A 22,238-nucleotide genomic window follows, 5' to 3' on the forward strand; every position below is an offset into this window, starting at 1 on the left:
AAAATACACAAACAGCAATATTGCTTACTTTTTGAATATTTTCTAAAGAAACGACAGGTTGGATTTGTTGCTCGGGTCACATAACATGGTGAATTAGTAGTTACATTGTATAACACTCGCATCGCCACTGCAGTGCTTCACGAAACGAGAACTTGATATTCACCTTAACATTCACCTTAGCTGAAATTATTTCAGGTTAGTTGAGCACCATAATGATGCTTGTAGTGTACATTAACTCATACTACTCGTATTAGTGAAATTTAATTTATTAATGATATATTGCCATTTACGTATCTATGTAGGTATTAACTTCTTACATTTTCTTTAGCTGTTAAAGTCGTAAATGTTTGGTCGATTATGTTTGGACGAGGTCAAGACCTATTTACTCTGTAACAGGCCCAATATACAGGAAATCCTGATTTGCGCAACCGATAGTCACATGACCATTAAGGATTTGATTATATAGTTTGTGGGTAGGCAATATCGTGAGAATAACTGTATGAATAAGTATTATACACTTTGCAGAGAAAAGCTGAACTACTATGTCTCCGTCAAGATTGTCCGTCACATAGGCCATTTGAAACAAAAACAATCTGCGGACGTGTTTTTCATCTACAATTTTTAATTTTTACCTCAAACCTCATATCAATAAAATCTAAACTTCAAATACTATGATGTCGTTTTTCACATAAATGTGTAAGGAAGTCTAAGCTTGTATCTATGTCTTCATTATAATTAATTAAATCATACGATTTTTTTTAATTCAAGGCAAGGAAATTATATCATATCATTTGTTTAGTGTAATACAATAAATAATCATATTTAAGTGTGTACCTACTTCCTATGTACTAGGAAACAAACCAAATAATGTTTTATTATATATTTTGATTTGTGTTTGTAATTAGTCACACTACTATATATGTATAAATTATAAACTGAATTAATGAGGCCGGAATCGAACCGGCTTTTCAGCTTACGCGACTAACGACCTCGCCAGAACGGTACCCGTTCCAAATTCTCGAGTATAGGTATGCAATCTTTGCAAAACTAGGAAGCGCCTTTAGTTTGGCTTGAAAATGTGCTTATGCTAAAAATATATGGTGTGGTGAGGATTAACCCTCCCCTGAGTTGAGCGTTTTTTTTACATACCTATGTTATTATATGTTTTTTTAACTATTTATAAAATCTCAAAATGAGGAATAACAGGATACAAAAAAATTAAACAATAAGTAATAATACAATGATTTAGATTTTTAAGCAAATAATACTTAAATCAGTGCTAACTTTACAATGATTTAATAAATTACTCTAAGAAAGACTATTAAATTTATTATCATAAGCCATAAGGCCTGCCTCGAATAAATTCTACATATCTCAAGGCTTTTGGGATCAACAATGCTTTTACAAAGCTCTATGGAATTTCACGGTATTGTATGTTAGAAGAATTGTGCAAAGTAGCACATTTTAAGTATTCTGTCGTCACAACGAACCAAGACCCTGGGGGCATCCTAAATTTGGCCAGAGAGTACATACAACAGGTAACTTACTTAAGTTTTTTACCTATACTTTGATTTTTTTTAATAAACGTACACGTACAGCGGCAAGAAAGTAAAAATGCATTAAATACGAAAAATAATCACAAAGTTAGTTAAAATAAACAATTCAGACAGAAGGCTTCCGTTTTATTTAAATAAAGTGAAGAGCGGCAGGTTAATTATGCAATTATATACGCCATCCGTTCCTAGACAAATTTGGGATTCCATCTAAAATAATCCGAAATCGTATTTCATGAATACCTTCCATTTGACAATATACTTTGATGGGTTGAATTAAAGTTTACTGTCCTATATCAGTTCAAATATTAATGTGAGGTAAATGAAGAAACTAGATGATTTGCATAAAGGTCAATCAGAGCGATCGAGGACCGAGATTACAGGAGCGTGGAGTGTTTGAATGGGTCTTTGTTCTTACAGTTCAGGCAAAATTCTCCCTATTTTGTTGGTAAACTACGAATAAATTACATATTTCTATGTCGTCCATCCCGCTCTTACCACACTAGGCGACTTGCCTTTATATTTTATACCTACGATTCCGCGCAAAGTTACTTAAGTTTTTTACCTATAAGAGCTTTTACCCTAATTAACGATTATTTATTTTCGACGCCTATCTTCCTACTTCGTACCTACTTCGTTTCTTAAGAGCCCTTATTGCAAAATAACCCAATCTTGCAACAACAATCTTAACAGCAGGTATAATAAGAATACTTATAGGTACAGTCACCATCAAGCCATAGTCTATGACTATACCGGCTATGCTGTCACCGGGACGTTGACGGTGGATTCAAGATTCAAGATTTAAAAGAGTTCCGGTACTCGTAGGTATATTTTTGGTTTTTCACCACAGCATCAAGAATTGGAGCAGATGGGGTATCATTTAGCATATCTCATGATAAGAGGCACCTATTTATTTTATTATAGATCTATGTTTGTAAAACAATTAGTTAGCTAATACATGTGTAAGTTGTCTGTAGTAAATAATTACCTATGAGTTATTTGTTACTCTAAATAAATTATCCGTTCACCACGAACTGTTCATTCGCGATTTACCAAAAACGTGTAATTGAAAAAACAAATCTTTAAAGTAAGTATGTATGTGAGTTTACTTATATCAAAAAATACAACTATTAATTTTCTAGGAAAAAATATTAATGTTCTTATCTCATTTCTGTCGATTTCGTAATGTGTACTAAGTTATAAATATATTGTTATAAATATAACAAGATTTAATTTTACTTTACCATAAGTAAATAAACTATATTCGTTTTCGTGCTTTAAACCAAGAAAGTATACGTATGTATTACGTACATACTTCCTGCCATGATTAGGTACAATGGAACCCATTGAACATAATTATTATCTTTTCAAACACATAAATAATTTTCCAAATCAATCCAGGCGTTTCGCAATATTGGGGGACTCCTTTGAAATTTTAGAGCTGATTAAAAACTCGCTTTCGTTTCGAGATATGGGGGACTCCTCCTATGAAAATTTAGAGTTGGTTAAAAACTCACTCTTAATTAATGTAATGCGCAAATTAAAGCGGGTTTAAGAAAACAAATTACAAAAATAACGCATTGAAAGAATTGAAAATTTCTGGAGTTTGAAAAAAAATTAGTTTTTTCGGCTTTATTTGTTTTTATCGGACAAATTACTACTGAAAAATAAAGAAGCCATTTAGAAATTTTCCGGATTTTTCCGGTTTTTTGCAACGCTATCCGTAACTAAAGCTTTATTGAAATTATTGTGGGACTAGTCCTACAATGACTGACCTAGGTCAGTTTGCGTAAGATGTATATTTATTTATTTACAACTTTATGACAACTAAACAATACCTAAATAAATATTAGACTTATTAAAAACCAGCTTTAAATTAAAACTCGTTTACTTCTAGGTACCTAATACTAGTTTTCATATTTAGGGATTTTTTCCGTCTATTAATACCAACATTGACTAAAAATAGTTATTTACGATACAAGTGCAGAAAATACGAAATTCGCAACGAGTGGTTAAATCGACACGAGTTGCGAATTACCTAATCTATTCCCATGTGTATCGTACAACGTTTTACAGTACATATGGCTCTTTAAAGATTCGACACATGCACGGAGAGTGCTCATTCCCACACGTGTGCGGGAAAGTAGCACCATATGTACTGTAATAGTTATTTACGATACAAGTGCAGAAAATAGGAAATTCGCAACGAGTGGTGATAAATTAAAACACGACCGAAGGGAGAGTACTCATTCCCGCACGCATGCGGGAAAGTAGCACCATATGTACTGTAAACGCTATTTATTACAGAGTAGAAAGCAAAAGTACATATTCAACTAGAAAAGTTGCCCTATAGCCACTTTTTTAAATAATGATTATGGGTTAACAATATAATTCTAATGACAAGCTTAGAAAAAGGAAATACCTATTTGTTTGATTTCAACAAGGCGTCACATCCTAAGCATGCTTTTCCCAATATTGCGTCATAATCAAAGTGATATCAGTAACTTGGATTATTCCCAATTCACACCCTTTCCTGGTGCGAAATTCCACGGCAACCTTCAATTATCATTTCAAACATTGGGGGGATTAATTAAATTCCGCACTTGTATAAATCGAAATCGAGATCCCCTACTCTCTTACCTATTTACAAAAGAACGTAACTTGCATAGATACTCGCCTAAATACAGGTTCTTTTGTTCAAAGGGGTAATGAAAGTGCCGTGCGTTAGACCGTTTTGCCATTGGTTCTTATGCATCGGCATTTTGTTTGAAGTTTATTGAGTTGCACCCTTATTTTGTAGTATGCGGGGTTGCGATATGAAGTCCCTGAAATTGACCGTGAATTGGGCGTCTAATCGCGGATGTGGAATAAGAGGGGACTTTTAGCTGTAATTAAATGGATGGAGATTGGTATTACCCGGGGTGTCTCTATAGAATGGAATACATGCATGGAAAATATTTTATAATCTATAAATGCGTGTGTCCTGTCAATTCCATAACTTGTTATAATTTTAAACAAACCAAAAATAACAAAACAATGCAGACTAAAACTTAATTATTAAATATAATGTCAAATTCTCTATAAAAATACGAGTAAAAGTCGTCAACTGAGTAATAACATTTCTGTATTAATATTTTCATTGTTATATTTTTGAACCGGGTATTATTATTTTGATATAAGATATAAGTGGGGATATTATTATAAATTTGGACACATCGGTAATATGGACTTATTTTGAAAATAACAGGGTTTGCTTTTTGCAACGCTAACCCGGTTCTCTAATTATAAATGTTACAAATATCTTTCTTTTGCACGAATAAATTATAATGTCTCCTAATGAACATTATTGCTTCCAAAATGTAGAGAGAAGGCAGCGTCATACATAAATGCGCTAAGCCCACGCTTGCCCATCCTCCGTTTAGTATTTTCTATGAGAGCGCGGCGGCACGTGATTAGTACATTTTTTTCATAGTTGACTACAACAGCGTATCGAAATGAAAGTTATAGTCGAGTTGGGAGCCCATACATGCATGAAAAGTACGAAATTATAGTTTGGTATACGCAATCTTAATTCAACCACAGTACAGTCGACGAGTAGAAAATCAATATTTGAGGTACAGTTAGCTAAATGACCCGCATACTATATGCAGTCTAGTCTAGTCTATAGCCTAGGTCTATAGTCTATGCAAGGGATCACCTTTCTCTGCATCTGTCGGTAAATTGATTTTATTTATAATTTTAAGTGCTTGTACACAATATTTTTACTAAGACAGCCCTTAGTAAAAATATTATGTGCAACGGTACGTAATTAAGCCTTAAAATTCAAGGGCCGAAGTTACAAAACGAAACGAAGTTAAGTTTTGTAAAGACAGACCCGAGAAAGAACCCTTGTTATGTACCTGTTTCCCAAAATACTATTAGATACCGCAAAATTAACAAACATGCAGAACACAACGTCGTAAATATTTAATAGATATCAGCTCTGTAAACTTAAAGAAGGTTTCATTGAAATAGGAGAGTACCGAAGGGTTTTTGAATCAATAAAAAACTAATTGGGGAGGTCCGGCTATTACAAAGGCCTGCAAACAGGGTAAAATACATTTTCATAGGCTGAGCGGACCTAAGCTCTGAGATTTATTATACAGTAGAAGATAAATTGGGAAGGGTAGATGGGGAAAATCTTAATATTCAATGGTATCCGCAAACCTTTTGACCAGTAATGTTTGTGTTGTTCAATACATCGTCGTCGAATGTGTATAAATAGTGAGTATTGGAATGGTACAATCACCTATTTTATTGGTATTGCTATTGGTATTAGAGGTAGGAATGATTTATTAATAAAATGGCATTTAAACTAATTTTTATCAAGCACTAACGTTTGCGAGCGTTACTACATTTTTTTATATTGAAAAAAGAATATAAAAATTCATTGTTGCCGGCAGGACTCGAACTTGTGACCTTTCGGAACACTGGTCAAATCGCTACTACCAACGAAGTTTACCAGAAGCGTGTAACTCTTTCCATCCCTTTATTTATGCTTACACGCCTGAGGGAGGCGCACAGCAACATCTACCCTATCATCCTATCATCTACCCTAAGAATTTTTAATTTTAATCTCAACGGTACCGGAGGACCAAGTTATTCTGAGTATTCATTCACCAGTAAAAATGTGCTTACCCATACTCAAGTATTTTTTATCAAGCGGAATAGAAAAAAATCACTGCTTACGGCAAGACTCGAACTCACAACCTTTTGGAACACCCAAATGAAGTTGAATTGGGAGTGAATTTTTCTTTTTTTTCTTTAGTAGAAACTAATAAAACATTGTAAAGTGGTATCTGTAACCGAGAATTCGTCCGTGAATAAGACAATTGTTTAAATAGGAGCCTATAGCACAAAACTATGCGGGATTCATGATAATGAATTGTAACTAAAATTTATATTACCTACGTTGAATTTTAATGCCACTAACGGCATAACTTATACTTTGCTCGGTATTGCTTGACTTGTCTACATTATCTTATTTCATCAATGGATTAAATCATCGTTTCTATAGAAATTGCGTTTGTTTGTGTTGGATAAATTTTCTAAGCAGACTTCAATGCCTCATTTAGCTGTCTGTTTACATTTTTTGTTCATTAGTGGGACTTATTGTCTACATTATTTTATGAAAATATGTTGTTGACGACCCTTTCTACATTGTCAGAACTGGATTCACACCAACACAGTTCTAAAAATTTTTGTACAACTGCTGATAATAAATCTCAAAAAGTTATCAACAGGTACGGTCTTTCCTTCTTTGATGTTGTTATTATACTGAATTATATTATGTAACATACCTCAATATCTGACCAAACCAACTCAGCGTGGATGTACATATATAAGTAGGTAATATTATGCTGTACAGTCCGCATCTGACACTCTTTTTTTTACTGTGGAATATTAATTACGGTAGGTAGATAACGGCGTAAATAAAAAAACTAAATACTTGTTTTCTTCTTCTACCACACGTTGTCCCGGCATTTTGCTACGGCTCATGGGAGCCTGGGGTCCGCTTGACAACTAATATCAAGATTTGACCTAGGCACTAGTTTTTACGAAAGCGACTGCCATGTGACCTTCCAACCCAGAGGGTAAACTAGGCCTTGTTGGGATTAGTCCGGTTTCCTCACGATGTTTTCCTTCACCGAAAAGCAACTGGTATATTAAATGATATTTCGTACATAATTTCCTAAAAACTCATTGGTACGAGCCGGGGTTTGAACCCGCGACGTCCGGATTGCAAGGCGCACGCTCTTACCGCTAGGCCACCAGCGCTAACTAATACTAAACACTTACTAAACGAATTACTTGTTCTATTTTATTAATAATATGTCTTTCAAAAAACCCTTTGGTCTATAATATATATACTCACTGCTCATTTACAGTGAATCTATGTAGTTCGTATGGGGGCTATTTACTCTGCTAGCTACGCTACATATAGAAAATTTAAGGATTAGTCAGTTTTTACTACATGTATTTATTGACATAACTGAACCACCGCAAAAGTTATAAAATAAAGCCATTTATTCGTTTTTAGGGTTCCGTAGTCAACTAGGAACCCTTATTGTTTCGCGATGTCCGTCTGTCTGTCTGTCTGTCTGTCTGTCCGAGGCTTTGCTCCGTGGTCGTTAGTGCTAGAAAGCTGAAATTCGGCATGGATATATAAATCAATAAAGCCGACAAAGTCGTACAATAAAATCTAAAAAATTAATTTTTTTGAGGGTACCTCCCCTACACGTAAAGTGTGAGTGATTTTTTTTTTTGCTTCAACCCTACAGTGTGGGGTATCGTTGGAAAGGTCTTTCAAAACTAATAGGGGTCTTCAACAAACATTTCTTGATAAAGTTAAAATATTCGGAGATAATTGCTCCGAAAGAAAAAAATGTGTCCCCCCCCCCTTCCTCTATATTTTGAACCATAGGTCCAAAAAATATGAAAAAAATCTTGAAAGTAGAGCTTAAGAAAGACATTAAATGAAAACTATAGCGGATATGATCAGTTAAGCTGTTTTTTGAGTTATCGCAAAACGTTTCCCCTTCATAGTAAAAAGACTTACTTTAATTAGGTACTCGTACTGATTATGCAAATTTTCCTATTTGTTTAACTCGCGTGAAAGGTACCGTTTCATCCCTTGGTTAACAATTTACTATACTTTGAGCTCCAGTTTAGCTTATTGTGACGGAAGAGTAACTACGGAACCCTACACTGAGCGTGGCCCGACATGCTCTTGGCCGGTTTTTTTATATAAGAAAACAGTGAAACGAGGTCTGTATGGTTAAGATGGTCGGCTCTTTATCATTTGTCACCATGTCTGTCACGTTCTAACAAGTATGTAGTTGCGAAAGTGACGGGTATAGTGACAGGTGACAAAAATGGAACCATCCTGCCACTGCTGAAAATAAAAGTTACTTAAATGGTGCTAATTTTTCCGATGAAAAAAATCTTCATTTATAGTAGTCCTTAAATGTCATGTAAATACCCTGGATAGCAGTGGCCACATACAGAATCTCAGTCTTGATCCCAATGAACTACAAACTTTTAGAGCTCTACCAAAAAATAATAACTAATAAAATGTGATATACTATACATACATTATCTTGTACTCGTACCTACCGTATTTGATTTCGGTATAGCAAGAGATTTTAGCGTAGAAAACACGCAAAAATGACAATATACAAAAAAAATTAATTTGACAACTAAATTGACGAAGAAATTAGCTGTAGACACATCATTCTTTTTTGCAAATGCAATGCAATTGCAAAAATTTAGGCAAATGACATTTAGTGGTCATTGTAATAATTCTGCACGTCAAAAAAAAATTTTGCTATGTGGGCGCTATGAGATCACCTGGTTAAGGGTTATAATTTTGAAAATGTAATTATTATAAATACTACCCTGAGTAGTGAGTAATGGTAATATTGTTGAGATATTAAAAAAAGAAAATTATTATATAAAACATCAACATTAATATATAAAAAATATATATATATATATATATCCATATTGATGTTATAACAAATTTATTGAATTATTTAAGGTAATATTTCCCAAAAAAAAAAACGAGAAAATAGTGTTCAAAAGGAAAAATCAAGAGTCTTTTTATATATTTCATTGAATGGCTTGGAGGTGGTTAAACTAAGTCGTAACTAATAAGTGTATTTGAAATAGTATAACCAAACTGCAACACGCGTTTACCCTTATTTAGGCAATTATACCCATAGTTTCGTAGGTATATTAAGTTGATCATGTCGAGACATGACATGTGGACTATGTGGAGTATGTAGTCGCTTAACAGATTTTTTTGTACATTAAAGAGTAAACGTCTCATTCGCCAAAGACCACGTCATACAGCTACATATCTAGGTATAATATAATCACATTCTTTGATGTTTCAAGTAGCACTCTATGTGCGTCTGGCGCGACTCAATAGTCCCCTTCCGCGACTTCAAACGCTATGATTCGCTTTTACACCTCTAAGTGGGTACCTAGTTTGAAATCTAGACTTAAGATTTTGAATGACATATGGGTGTTCATACTTTAATGGCTTCTAATTAATAATTTCAAAGCGCCTTAATAAGCTTTTCATAATAAAACATTTTTTACCATTTAATGAAACACTGATCAATTTCATGACTCGGACAATATTTCTTGATATAAGCAACAAATTTGACATGTCGGGTAAGTACCGACAAGAGATAGACAACATCGGGCCTTCCTTACTACCTTCGTATTTTCTACTGACAGTTTATAAGATGTGCACCACTTAATGTCATTTTTTCATGTATCGAAGATCCAAAGTGTATGGATCAGTGTTTTTTGAATTATTTTTAAATTCACTTTGGAGATTCAAATCCCGGTGGATTTATATTTGCTAGCGTATTAATCTCCTGCTGCTTGGAAATCATGCCTTATCAATCTTATCACGGCTAATTCGGGCACGTAGTCATTTTTTCCCTGGAGGTGAGCTCGTATTTTTATTGTTCGTAGTTTGACTAGGCGCTTATTCATTGTTTATAAGTATACTCACTCTGACGATTCTAAGTATAATCCGTCTCTATTTCTCGTAGTTTTTTATTAATCAGCTATCTAAGAAAAAAACAAAGGAGAATAAAATAATGAGCTACAATAACATACTCGTAGCTTGAACTAAATTAATGTTCAGACGAATTAATTTCAAGCGATTTCTTTTAGTTATCTACCTGATTTATTTTAACACAATAATATTGTTGTTATTCTTAAAAAGTCTGTGTTTTAATACAAACATTTACAATCATAGCTGCCTACACAGATTTAACCACCTCATTACAAAAATCATAGGCTTCAATTCCTCTAAAGCAGCGTAGAAAAATCTTTTCGAAAGAAATTTTAATCACAGGAAGAATAATCACAAGTGAAATAATTAGGCACTTTTAATTAAAAGACGGATATTCCTTTATTCTCTTGTTCCATGATGTGTGTAATCCTTCCTTTGTTTAGCTTTTCCAGGATCTTACGAGTTGTAATTGAATTTGTGGTGCAGTTTTTTTCGAGTGACACTTTAAATACGATACAATGAAAATGTATGCGTTTGTATGATTTTGTGTTAGGATTGATCGATTTTACAGAACGCACCAATGGTTTAACATAAAATAATTACTGCTTCAGAATGTATTTATGTCGAAGGTTTTTTTTTAGATGCTTTGGGCGAGCAAAAAGTTAACATGTATCTTGTTTGGAAATTCGCCCGCACCTTTAAGAGTTCGTAGGCAAATTAAAATCAAAATTACTAATAGTTAATAAATGTGCATAGTAAATAATTATGTAAAATCAAGATACATTTCGGGGAGTGTGCGATGGGATTACATAATCTTATCCCCCCATCTCCGTTCTGCCACCGTGGGACTAGACGCGGACATGAGTTTTATCCTTACGTCGTTACTTTACCACTGATTCGCACTAAACGCTACGCATCCAGCTTTATCATGCGAACGGCTAAGGATTGGAATTCACTTCCTGCAAATCTATTCCCAGTCCACTATAACTTGGACCTTTAAATCGAGAGTGAATAGACATCTTTTAGGTAAGCATGTTCCACCCTAGACTGCATCGGCACTATCCATCAGGTGAGATTGTGGTCAAATGCTTACCTTTTCGTAATAAAAAAAAAAGATTGTAGGTCAGAGTGTTTTTTTGCAAATATGAATTACTTTTGATAACTGATATTATTTTTACTAAGTATATGGTATTTTTAATTTAGTAGAAAAAAAGATTCTTACCGTGTTTATTTTTACGCCAAATATTTATGTTAATCTACGTAATTAGTACAAATATAGTAAAGTTTATTTCTATAGCTTGAGTCATTACTTTAATGAACTACTGATACAAGGTACTATCATTAGCTTTACGAAAAAAGAGTCTCAATATACAAATAAAACAAATAAATATTGGCAGACACTTTTTATCAACCTATAGAGATATAACGTATCTATATGTAAAAATAATATATGGTGGCAATTAAATACTTCTTCTGGTGCATTGTTCTATCCGCTACTATTAATGCTGACTGTCCCTACCCTTAATTTGATTTTGTCCGGTGCGGCGGACATTAACTTGAAAAAATATGTCACTTTTCGTGGAGATTTTTTTTAAATTTTAAATATATCAAGCGATAGTCTAATAATTAAGTATTTGGTAGAAAAATACAACTTGAGTACTCACTCGTTTGACAGTAGCTCCACAAGATGGCACCGCGTCGGCAGTCAACTGTTTTTAACAAGGTATTTATGCGTTTTTCTTTTGTTTTTTTCACATAAAGTGTGTTTCTAATGCATAAATATACACTATATTATATAATTGTTGCATGTGGGTATTGTTTGGTTGCATTTTGTTACTTTTTCTACTCTTAACCTCATCTAAATATCTTATCCGCCACACCGGACCGTGCCAACTACGCAATGTATTAACTAAAATACTATTTGTCCGTCGGGGCGGACTATACCAATGTTGCAAGGGAGAGCGTTTTTAACTATTATTCTTTTATTTTTGAGTCTATGTTGTGTATCTGCCTGTACGCTTACAAAATTTTATTTGCTCTCTAACAGCGTGTGGTGTTGGGAAGTGCAGCTAAAATTTTGGCATTTATACCTAAAGAGCATGCTGAATCTGAGACAAGTGAACTATCAGCCGACGACAATGAATTGCATGAAAGTTCTGCCGCAAGTTCAAATGCTTCCTCATCAGCACCTTCCTTGGCATTTAGCGATAAGACCGCCTGTTGTTACCTGGTTCTATTTTCCTTTAAAATTCATTTGTAGTTTTACATGTATGTAAAATGTATAATTGTTGGTGCAATAAATAATATTTACTTACTTACTTCTTTAGAACGTCTGAATATATCTTATAGTTTCGAACATGAGCACGAACTACAAAATAACCACCTTAAAGTGCACACAACGCAAGAAATGGATGCCTCTTTAACTTCCATTATGCAAGAAGTCATCGATGAAGAAAACTATGCAAATGTTCCATCTATCTCATCAATCCCATCATCATCATCATCATCTTCAAAAATCATCTTAGCCCACACCGACTACCACGTCGCGAAAAACCCGATCTAGACGTCCCAAGGTCGTTAGTAAAAGACCTAAAGTTGTCAAGAAGTTTTCATTTAAGTACTCATGGCGGCAAGCTTTTTTCCAACACAGAAATGAAATGGAAACAACTGACAAAAATCAGTACGAGGATATCATTCTCCATGGTACTGACTCTCTTTCTAAATTCTAATTCTTTTCAGAAGATATTTTTATGGATATTATTAGCGAAACTAACATGTACTCGGTGCAGATTTTTTTTAATACCACGTCGATGGCAAACAAGCATACGGTCCGCCTGATGGTAAGCAGTTACCGTAGCCTATGGACGCCTGCAACTCTAGAGGTGTTACATGCGCGTTACCAACCCTTTAAAAACCTGTACACTCCTTTTTTGAAGAACCCCATACTGTATACTCGTACCCTCGTACCTCGTTCTATGTAGTCGCGTGTGTCTGTATAAATTGGGAATGTCCAATGATTTATCAGATACATTACGTTACTCTTAAAATACCCGTGATCCAATATATTTAGTAAAATATACCACTTTATGACATCAAAGTCTCTGCCAAATTAAGGGTTAAGAGATACAAAGCAAACTTAAGATTTATTGATAAGTATTAATAATAATTGGTATATAACAGAAACTTACAAGATTGGGAGAGGTAAAAAATAACTGAAATTAATTTACAGACTATTTACAATATTTCATTTTTAGAAGATATTTTTAACAAATCTAAAGTTGGCTTTGACATGGAGATTGCCAAAATAGACTCCACTGCAAATGATCTAAGTTAAGCATAATAAGTAAATGTTTATTTCCCGAAATGTTGTGATTCGAGGTGACAGAATGAATTATTGCGACGTTGATATATTACTTGCGGCAAACAACGGGACTCCAGCTGTAATCTTTTACAAGACTTGTGAATTTTGACTTCCACTCAGATGGGATTTAGGAATTTCGATATTGATAGATTGATTGTTGGTTTTGTGGCGTTATGTTGACGTATTGAGCAAAAAGTTGTGTATTGAGTTATTTTCAGAGAGGCAAGGTGATTTATAGACATCTTAATTTTCTATAACTATTAAGTAGTTCGCCCCGAACTGTGAACTTGTACTTCATCAAAATTGTGCAATTGAGACGGCTAGCTTTTGACCACAGAATTAATTCTCTCTCTCTTAATTTAAGAGCAAGGCTCTTGTCGGTGGAGTAGACGCCAGTTTTCGCGGTCCTCGGCCAAATTCTTCTTAATTTCAGAATTCATTATTTAGAGTGAATTCATAGATGTCCTAAAATATGAACTTGTATAATGATTACATCTCCTTTGATTTCGCGGGCCTATAAATCCCGGTCTTTTGATAGGCTTGCGTGGGGATATAGATCCAACACGTAGAGCCCCCTTGGAGAGCTTTAATGTCATCTAGAACGCCTGCTGGAACCCGTTCACAGGCCCAACAATAGACACCCATGAACCGGTCGCAGCAGGCATTGGGATTATTGTAGTAAAATTGAACAGTATAACGGTCTATGGATTGAAGTTTGGGAGGACAATGAGACTGGGATATTGTAAAGAGGTCCGGACACCTGCCATAACAATGTTTTCACTAGTTATCGAGGCAGGCGGTGACTCGCCGCCCACTAGATGGGGCCTCTGAAAATGCCGACGTGAAGACGACCAGGAGCATCACCGGTGTGAGCGGCTCAGGGGTGTCGAGAGGTGTACGCCACTTTCTTCCCAGTGGCTGTTAACAGCCACTGTGCCAACTCGCGTCTTATGCAAGTTTTCACTTCCATCCCAGGAGCATTTAGCTCTAACGACTCCTCTCTGGACGGCCAATGAAGGCAAGCCAGAGCTGAGAGTCCTGCGGGTCCCCTTGGGGTCCACTCCGACCGACGAAGACACGCCGGAGACGGAGACCCTGACCGACTCTCGGGAGTACTCGGGTCCGTGGGGTCGTTACTCCCCAACAGCTCGCCACAAGCTGCCCTGCGGCTTTATTATTATTATTATTAATCATTTATTTCGATGACGGCCAGGTTTTAGAATTTTGACTACGGATTCATATCAAGCGGCATTTTGAGTCCTCAGATATTTGGTGAATAGCGTAGTCTGATTGTTTACACTATTACTCGCCAACAGATGGCGCTAATAATAGCTCGTTAGAATAAAGCTACCGTGTGAGTTAAGCCATTCATCGATAGATATTAGCTGGCAATATTGTCTTTTGTTTCCTGTAACTTCATGATTCTCGAGACATTGCGCTGAATTGCTTGCGATTCGCAATTTCAGTTATATATTTTTATGCGAAAATTATATTACTATCTTCTATCTGGTACGATAGGAGTCTATATTGGGTTGCATATATGTTTAAGTCACATTTTTGATACCTACGCATACAAATGAAAAGTCATATTATATTGTGTCATACATATTTAGCCATAATATTTGATGACATACATAGCAGTTGTCATATATTTTTTGTACATACTTCGTTAGGTAGGTTCGTTAACATAACCTAAATTTTTTTCAGAACACAAAATACCTACTCCAATTATTTTAGGTAGGTCTGTACGTCAACCACAAATTTTCCGCTGTAAAAAACGTGACTTTGAATTCATATCTTTCATTACTCCGACGGAAGCTCAAAGTAAAAAAACCAAACGAAACCACTTGATATTTTGATTAAATTGCCAGCTCGAATAAAAGACTTCGGAGACGGCCAGTCCCAGATCAATGTGAAAGTTAATTGGAACGAATCGCACTTGAATTTGTAATTGAAAGATTACAGGTTCGATTCTGAGAGTGACAATATTGGCAAGATTGGAATTTTCGACGACTGGCTGAATATTTATTTGTAATGGGTTTTAATTGATTTGAGTCAAATTTGTAAGGGGAGCTTTTGGCGTGACGTTTAATTAAGATTATTTGATTCAAGTTGTTTTTATAAAGATAAGAGTATTTTCTTATTTAAAAATATAAACTTTTTTTTATACACAGTTTCATACAGACACACATATAAACTTTACGTGGGTCTGGGGAATGGTTGGACCCCTCCACTTAGTGCGGCTACTTACAAAATAATAGTAATAGTTTTCTGAGTATCATATATAAAAATCAAAAGTGAGAATAAAAGTAAAGTTACAATATTTTTTGACAGTTTTAAAGCCTCTGGTAAAAGTTACTGCCGGCGGAAATGGTCTGACAATGTTAATTATCAATTAACTATTTTTATTTTTTTACACGGCTGTGTAAAAAGATAAAAATAGTATATCTCTAAATACAGCTAGAGCCCAGAGCCGCCAGAAGAAGTGCCTTGGAAGGCTTTCCAAGGCACTTCTTATACTCAAATCTAAAGCCGCAACGCACACAAACAATTTACCAAAATAGGTTTAAGTACAACGAACTCAGATTCTTCCTTGTTTCAATGTTTTTAATTAAATTATGCTAATAATATTTACAGCAATCAACTGGGTACACTTCTGTTTCATATAGCAGCGAATATTTTCAGCAAGTATTGATGAATACCTACTGTGTTTTTTTTTATAAATAAGGACTATTGAAATCCATATTCTTGATTCTTGATTAACTACTCATATTCATTCTGAGAAATGAGATTATCTGAATTGGTATTCATCAAGAATAATTTGAATCCGTTTGTTTTTTTTTTTTAGATTATTATTATCCAACGTAAGGTTCTTTTCTCGGTGTAATAATAATTCTAAGGAAGTGTTGTTTTCTTGTAGGTATATATATATTTTAATCTGAAATAAGTTCTTTGCCACGAAAATCATTTTTGTTACGAGCAACTAGTTTTAATCTAACAATTCTAACAAACCCAAACACAATGAGGTTGTGTTTTTTTTTTTATCATAGAGTTCCTATGGCCACCTTCCAGCTCCATCATCAGATCAGCTCCATGTCATAATAATATTGCATTGTCATTCAGTTTACATTATGAATGCAAATTTTCAGCTAAACCGGAAACCGGGCAGTGTGTCAAATTTAACTTGCAAGATTTGTTTACAGACAGACAACGGGACAGGTGAAACTAAATAAAAGCTTGTAAAAATACCGAAACATCGAATATATACCCTTATGAATGATGTTAAACACATTATGGATCAGGGTAAGCCTTACACCAGAACATCTCGAATGAGTTTGTATTATGAATGATGGCCATATATTTTGGTTTTCGAGGGCATCTTATTGAAACAGAATAGATACAGAAATGCGTTCCTATTGTATTTTAGATACAATTTTCAAGTAGGTAATGCAAGTTTAGTAGCTGTAGCAACGATAAAATGGCGATGTCATTGTTAATCTACCTGACAAAACGTTAACGCTCCAATCACGACATCAATGACAGTGATCAGTGACATGGACGAAACGAGAGTGATATCGTCCATTTCCTGCGAAGTGCTGCAACTGTGTATTTGTGAGTGTACAATTTGTGACCTTTAGACATTTATATGGTCCAAGCAGGCTTGTGCCCCATGACCTTGCCTTGACCGGGGCATGCTGCACTTAACCCATTTATCTATATTATGTAGCAATTGAAGGCATGTGTACACCGGATACCTACGTGTGCGTAGACGTGCACGTGTAAGTGCGCGTTGTAATATACAGCTCCTTATGAGAGACGTCACATCGCTGGCGTAACCTATGCGTGCACGACTTCAACATTTTAGCGCACGCGCACGTGAACGTCTACGCACACGCAGCCGGTGAGTTTTGGCCTTTAGTAGTAAAGAAAAAGCTCAATTCATGGCTCCGAGCTTCAAGTCTTGGCTGGGTCTCTTAGTTTTAGGTTTCCGTACTCAAAAGTTGCCTATCCCTAATACTATTTACTTAGCCTCCGTTGTCCTTTTATCCGTGTGTCTGTTTCTAAGCGTCTAGCGCCTAGGTGGACTTTTGAAATTTATATTTTATATTCACAACGACAAATAATATACACCTAAAAATAAAGGGCGAGGGGCATGACGTATTCTATTTTGTTATAATTGAACAAAGTATAAAATTCTGTGTAATAAATAAAATAAATGTGTAGAAGAAATGCTGATTCAATAATAATTCAAATAAGATTATGTTTTCAGCGCTAAGAGAATACCATAGGTTTTACAATATACCCATATATTGTAAAACCTAGAAAAACAAAGCACCATTGTGTCGCTACCGGCCCTGGCTCCTCAAGAGTTCAGTGGCGAATATCACTCTTCCTAAATGTAAGGTGGCTCAAAGAGAAAACTGCCTTTGATGTGAAAAGCCACTTGAATACTGTCTCGCCTCGCACAATGAGACATTAGCGTGCCTTAAGATCTTAGAGATGAGTTATCATGACGCGAACTGAGATTTTAAGGTTGTAGGAAAAAACTTAAAATGATCTCATTCGGTTTTCAGTCGCCCCGAGAAATCGCAACTTTTTTGAAATTATATAAAAGATTGTGTCAAGAATAAATCAAAAATCTGCCAACGAATAGTAGAATAAATACACATGAAGAGCCTAGACCCTTGGTCGCGTCCGGGAACATCGAAAGTTATTTTGACAAGTTTTACACGACCGGCGTCGAAGCTTCAGGAACTTCCGGTGAAATTGAAATATAAAGCTGACAAGTTCGACACGACCGGAGTCTACACCTTGGGAACGTCCGGGAACATCGAAAGAAATCCTGACAAGTTCGACACAACCGAAATCGACACACTGGGAACATCCGGGAATATAGAATGAAATCCTGACAAGTTCGACATGACCAGAGTCGACTCCTTGGGACGACCCGGGAACATCGGAAGAAACTTTTACGAGTTGGACACGACCGGAGTCCCCTACTTTTACCAAATATAATGAAAATACGGATCCTTCCCAGCATTCTTTCCAGTCACAAACTACACAAGTTACAAATATAAATCTCCCAAAAAAAAGATAACTAAAATCAAAACAAAAATATTACTTTGCTAATCCGCGAAAAGATAACGGGCTAGTCAATCAGTGCTAGCCCGTTTTACTTACTTGCGTATTTTTACAAAACTCAAACGCAATCCTTTCTAGCAAACATGTAAGATATCAAAAGGATGGTTCTCAGATAAAACGTGGCCACTACCTATTAAGACTTTTGGTTGTGTCTGACATGCTCCCTATACCTGGTAGTGAAATTACGGCCCGTTTGCCCCACATACAATTTATTACATTTTGCACAGGGCGGAGCTGCTGGAAACAGAGCTGCATCCGGGGGAGACCGGAGTAATCGCGCATATTGCGCAAGCACCCAATTCAGAAATCCGGAGACCGGAGCCACCGCCCGCAGAAACATCGAAGCGTTTCTGCCGCAAACCATCGCCGTCCACTGATCCGCGCCTACGCCGCCGATCTAAAACATCAGCTGGGAGCAGCACCGCCCGCACCGGCCCACGGACTGGTGCTAAGCATCGGAGGGTTACAGGTCGTACAGAGGGAACTATACCGCCTCCCCTCCGCCGCCTACCAGCAGCGGCCGCAACCAATGCCGTCGCAGCCAGAGCGGCAAGCACAAGAGACGACGACCTAGATTGAGATCCAGGCAGACGCGATAACAACGCCTGCGTCGCCCACCAACCAGGGGCCGACGCCACAAGCATCAGATCCGCAGTCATCCTATGATGCAAAGGTTGTCTCGGCAGACGCAGCCAAGACAACAAGAAGCAAAAGATGTCACAGCCACCACAGCAAGCTCAGCCGCGCAAGACCTAAAACCCGCAAATCGTGGCGTCGGTACTCCCAGAGTATAAGGTCACCCAAGATATCGCAAAAAAGTTGGGCACGACAGCGAATTCCAAGACGCAGGGGAGAGGAGTCCGCTTCGAGCTGAGGAAGAATACAGATGTGTCTACAACCACCTGAAAAAGCTTGAAAACTCCGGAGTCCCCCTAGAGTGGCATGTATACCAACTAGATGGGGAGAAGCGCATGAAGGTGGTGCTGCGCGGGATTCCCTCCGACACCCTTCTAGAGGAGATCAAGAAGGCGTGCGAGGAGCTCGGCTGCCAGTCGAGCACGCTAAACAGATTAACGCAAGAGGAGGGTTGCCGCCGGGGCACACATTTGCTCTCTTGTTGCACAAATAACTATTTCACCCCAGCAGCTTAGTTAAGGGTGAGCTAACAACCGTGAACCAAATTCGATTTTGCTCACTACGTGATACAAAATGACATTTAATACAAATTTGAAATACTTGGATTAAACAATGTGAAAAGAGCAAAGCGATTGTCGCTTTGCTCTTTTCACATTGTTTAGTAAAAAGAAGGAGACATAAAATCAATCAAACCTCATTCAAGCGGTCCATATGGGATTCCCAAAATAAGCATAGATCAGAAACTCGATCATACTTACGAGTATGAATTCGTCGATACCCGCGATCCGATGCCCGATCCGATTCGACGATCCAAGCCGATGGTCCCGGGTTCATGTCCTGGTAAGGGCATTTATTTTATTTGTGTGATGAGCACGAATATTTGTTCCTGGGTTATGGGTGTTTTAATACATAGTTTAAGTGTTTATAAATATTTATATGTATATTATATAAATATTTTTTTTTATTTTTTTTAGAGCAGAGCCCGACTGGGGAAGTACCTCCATCTTACAGAAAACCGCAGCTAAATAACACTAGACCCTACTCACAGTGTTAGTGTTGTGGTCCTGCCGGTGAGTACGGTTCCGTTGCCAGAGCTCAACGAGGGTGCGGAGTGTTAGGGTCGGCAACGCTGCTTACCATCAGGCGGGTGGTATTATTATTATTATATTATTATTATTATAATCTTTAATTCAGACCAAGGATCCATATTTTGTTAGTAATTACATAAAAACATAAAAAAAAACATAGAAACTAGTGTTAGTGTATAACATAGAAATAAAAATAATGTTATGTAAGAGCATGGAGCCCAATCCACCTCTTCAACACTGGCGAGTCCCAGCGATCAATAACAGCGCACAGGAGCGTGTTGCGGCTGTCGCGTGTGCGCTGCATCATGGAGGCGCAGCGCGCGCGCATAATGGCGGCGAAACCCGCCGTGCGCGACTCTGCGAACATCGCAGAAGCACTGCAGTAGCGCGGCAGCCGCAACAACGCTCTGTACGCGTTGTTGTATTGTACTCGCAGGTCGCTGTATGCCTTCTGCGTATAGTTAACCCATAGGCTGCATGTATAGAATGACTGGCAGTAAGCTTTAAATAGTGTAATTTTTACTTGCTCAGTACATTTTGCAAACCTACGGGCCAGCATGTTGCATCGGACAGACAGCGCCCTGCGCTCCCGCTCTATATCAGCATTGTCTTTTTGGTCCGCGGTGACCCAATGACCCAGATACTTGAACTTGTCTACCCTATGTAGTTTTACACCAGTAAGTACAAACTCAGGAGCATCAGTATAACGAATTTTATCTGGTTTGAACATCATAAACTCACTCTTCTGAGCATTGTATCTGAGTCCGTTGGCCACCGCATAGGACTCACAAATATTGAGCAGTTTCTTCAGTGCGCCACTCGAGGGGCTCAGCAGCACCATGTCGTCCGCATAACTAATATTATTTACACAGACTCCATTTATATGACAGCCGATACCGGTACTGCTGAGCTCCTCGATCAGCGCGTTGACGTAAAGGTTGAAGAGCGTGGGAGAGGTTAGCCCCCCCTGCCTCACCCCGCACTCCAACCTGTACTCATCGGAGAAAGAGCGTGCCCATCTTACACAGTTGCTCTGATTATAATACCAATGCATAAACAAGGATGTTATTTCTCCAGGTACACTAGTTTCCGTCATTAATTTCGTCCATAGTACGTCGTAGGCAACAAGGTCGAAGGCTTTTGACAAATCAAGGAAAATGGCGAATGGTCTTTCTACTAGTATAGTACTTCACAGTCTCCTTGAGACACAGGACAGCACTTTCGCAAGAAAGATTTGGCCTGAAGCCAAACTGCGCGTCGTGGAGTTTAATGTGCTTATCCAAATGCTTACCAAGAAGACTATCAAGCACCTTAGCAATGACAGTGGCTAGAGAAATTGGTCTATAGTTATTAACATCAGAATGGTCACCAGTTTTATTTTTAATTATAGGAACCACTGTAGTACGCATCAACTTTTCCGGTAAATATGAGTGGCTCAGACACAAAGTAAAAAACGTTGACAACACCCTGTGCAGATGAGCTCCAGCGTGCTGCAGGTGCTCAATGCTGAGGCTGTCATGGCCCGGCGACTTGCCTCGCACCATTCCCTTTATGACCTCGCTCACTTCCTTCGCGGTAAATATCACTTTCAGATCGCCACTGACAGCCTCAGCACTAGGCACCCACGGCGTCGCCGTCCGGTATGCTTGTTTGCCACCGACATAGTATAAAAACAAAATATCCTTGTCTAAGTACCCACAACACAAGCCTTAATGAGCTTACTGTGGGACTTGGTCAATTTGTGTAATAATGTCTTGTAGTATGTATTTATTTATTCGTAATAATTAATTTATAAAAAAATTACTTTGGAAAACACTGTACCTACTGTACATATTTTTTTTGTAAAAAAAAATAATGTATCAAAAATTTGCAAATATGAACAT

Source organism: Cydia pomonella, chromosome 4 (assembly GCF_033807575.1).
Source record: "Cydia pomonella isolate Wapato2018A chromosome 4, ilCydPomo1, whole genome shotgun sequence".
Classification (NCBI taxonomy): Eukaryota; Metazoa; Arthropoda; class Insecta; order Lepidoptera; family Tortricidae; genus Cydia; species Cydia pomonella.